The sequence below is a fragment of the Arachis stenosperma genome, chromosome 5, assembly GCF_014773155.1.
Source record: "Arachis stenosperma cultivar V10309 chromosome 5, arast.V10309.gnm1.PFL2, whole genome shotgun sequence".
NCBI lineage: Eukaryota > Viridiplantae > Streptophyta > Magnoliopsida > Fabales > Fabaceae > Arachis > Arachis stenosperma.
Window position 1 is genome coordinate 8,794,773 of NC_080381.1, and position 3,446 is coordinate 8,798,218.

Sequence of the window (3,446 nt, forward strand, 5' to 3'; positions counted from 1 at the left end):
AAAGCAGAATCAGAAGCAGATGCAAAAGAAGAAGCAGATGCAGAAGCTGAAGCAAAAACATCGGCAGCTCGTGGCTGACGGAGCGACGGCGGCTAGGCAGATCGGTGGTGGAAGGAACCCAGCTCAGCCTCAGATCCCTCTCTCTCTCCTTCGCGCGCTGCCCTCCTCGCGTCAGGCTCCCCTTCTCGGCGACGCACTCCACGGCGGCAGAAACATGCACGAATGGCAGTGACGTCTTTCTCTGTTCGCGATTCTGGCGGTGGCTCGTGGGCGGACTAGCGACGATGCAGGTGTCGCGATGGTGGTGCCGGCTATGGCAGCGGCCTTCTCCCCTCCACCGGCGCTCTCTCTCTTTTTCGGATCTCCTCTCTCGCTAGCTCGTGCTCGGTGGCGAAGAAGGACCCAAAGGTGGCGGCGACGACCCTGGGATTCACGACGACAGCCATCGGGGCTCGCGCGTCCTTTTCTCTTTCCTTTCTCCTCTCTCCCTCGGATCCTTTTCTTTTTTAAAAAAAAATTATAATTTTTTTATTAAGATAGGGGTAATTTAATAATAAAATAAAAACTTTAATTAAAAAGGACGATTTTAATACGAAAAAATATTAAGGATGATTCTAAATAAAAAATTACGCTGAAGATGATTTTAATTTTGACCCTCAACGTTAGGGACTAAAACAATACTTATCCTATTATAAAGGCAAGTATCCTACTAAAATTTGAAAATATTTTAAGTAATACATAAGAATTATGTATAATTATTTCTATTATGTTATTAAATTTGATTTTATTATTATTCTGCTTTTTTTTATTTTATTTCATGTTATTTGTACTTCATTTCCATTATTAAAACTTTTTAGATTCATCATTGCTTATGAGCTTGATAAACTCCATTTGTAGGGTTTATCTTATGCTTCATTTAAGGGATTTTACGACCTTTTACCCACATTTATTCAATGAAATAGCATGGTTTTATATATTCTCCTTTAATTGTGCTTAAGAGTAAAAACATGCTTTTTAGGTCTTAAAATAAATAAATTTAATTCACCTTGATTCTATTAGATGCCTTGATATGTTTGTTAAGTGATTTAAGGTTTAGGAGGCAAAGATTGGATCAAGGGAATGAAGAAAGAAGCATGAAAAGTTGGAGAACTCATGAAGAAATGAAAGAACCGGAAAGCTGTCAAGCCGACCTCTTCGCACTTAAACGACCATAACTTGAGCTACAGAGGTCCAAATGATGCGGTTCCAATTGGGTTAGAAAGCTAACATCCGGGGCTTCGAAACGATATAAGATTTGCCATAGTTGCCACACGTATGATGGCGCGCACGCGCATAGTACGCACATGCGTCGTTGTGCCACCTGATTCACTTAATGCAATCCGTGGGCCAGCGATTTTAGAAGCCTTGTGGACCCAATCCAACTCATTTCTGATGTTATTTAAGCCAAGGATTGAAGGGGAATCAACATACTTTTCATACTTTATAAGTTAGTTACCATTAGTCATAGTTTAGTTTTAGAAGTAGTTAGAACTAGTTTCTAGAGAGAGAAGCTCTCACTTCTCTCTAGAATTAGGATTAGGATTAGGTTTAGTTCTTAGATCTAGATTTAGATGCATCTTCTTCTACTTCTATCTTCTTAATTCCTTGTAGTTACATTCATTCTTCTCCTATTCTTTTGGTGTAATCTCTTTTGTGTTGTTCTTATATTTTGTTGTAGATCTAGTATTGTTCCTTCTACTTTCTTTCAATTCAATTCAAGGTAATTCATAATAATTGTGTTTCTTTTGATTGTTGTTGTTAATTTCTTTCAATAATTGTTGTTAGATTCTCTTCTTGTTGTCAATTTGCTTTGCTTTTCTTTTGTGCCTTCCAAGTGTTTGATGAAATGCTTGGTTGGATTTTAGTGTAGGTTTTGTTCCTCTTGGCCTAGGTAGAGTAATTAGTGACTCTTGAGTTATCTAATTCTTTTGTTGGTTGATAATTAGAAGTTGCTAATTGATTTGAATGCCTCTAAAGCTAGTCTTTTCTTTAGGAGTTGATTAGGACTTGAGGAATCAAATTGATTCATCCACTTGACTTTCCTCCATGGTTAGAGGTTAACTAAGTGGGAGCAATATACAATTCTCATCACAATTGAGAAGGATAACTAGGATAGGACTTCTAGTTCTCATATCTTGCCAAGAGTTTTGTTAGTTGTTAGTTTATTTCCTTTGCCATTTATAATTCTTGTCTATAATCTCAAAAACCCCAAAATAACTCACAACCAATAACAAGACACTTTATTGTAAATCTTAGGGAGAACGACCCGAAGTTTAAATACTTCGGTTTATAGATTTTAGGGGTTTGTACTTGTGACAAACAAATTTTTGTATGAGAGGATTATTGTTGGTTTAGAGACTATACTTCGACGAGATTTCATTTGTAAAATTCTAAACCGTCAAAAATCCAATCATCAGAGCTACGCCAACTTTTTCAATTATAGGCAACCCTAATTCATAAACGAATAAAAAAAATATATGAATGGTATAATTCAATTACTATATATATATATCAAGGAATTAATATTTAAAATATCTCTAAAATTTAATATTTTTTTATTCAATTTGACCCTTTAATTTTCAATTGATTCAATTTATATCTTAAAATTGAGTTCTGATTCAAGTTGATCCCTCTGTTTATTTTTGTTACCAAAAAAATGACGTGATAATTTTAGTTGACACTTGGCATTCCCTCACCACCAGGATTTACCCGAACCACTATTCTCACGCCACCACCCTCCATCTTTTCTTCTGTTCTTCCTCTTCACCATCTTTCTGGCAGCCTCTTCTTCCTTCATCATGAACCCACCACCGAATCATTCTCTTCCACCGTTTCCCTCCCATTGTTGTGTCGTCCAAGCACACTCTCCACGCCCCAATCTCTCTCACATTAGTCTCTTACAAATTGCTGGGAGTTTACTACCCATCTCCAAATACTACCACACCATCAAAACTCACCTCAGCGACTCGACCCATCTCCATTCATCGCCAATGCATGCTTTTCATTGTCGTCACGTCTCTCGTCAGATTCTCTGCATTGTTATTCCTAGAAGGAGAACATTAAACCAAATAAAACCCAAAAATTAAAAACTCTAAACAATTATGATGGTTTCAGTGGCTAAGAGAAGGGGGGGTTGAATCTTAGCCCCTTTTTGCTTGCTGACACTTGCTGGACTTTAGATGAGACTTTTCTGTTTTATCTCGTCCCTAGTCACGAGACATTTTCATTTTGTCTCGTCACTTGGCATGAGACATTTTTGATGTTGCATCTTGAACAATAAAAACAGAATTGAAGTAGGAGAGAGAGAGAGAAGATAACACCCAGATATATCCTGGTTTAGCTGCTAAGTGCAGTGCAGCCTACATCCAGTCTCCATCACAACAATGATGGAATTTCACTATAATCAT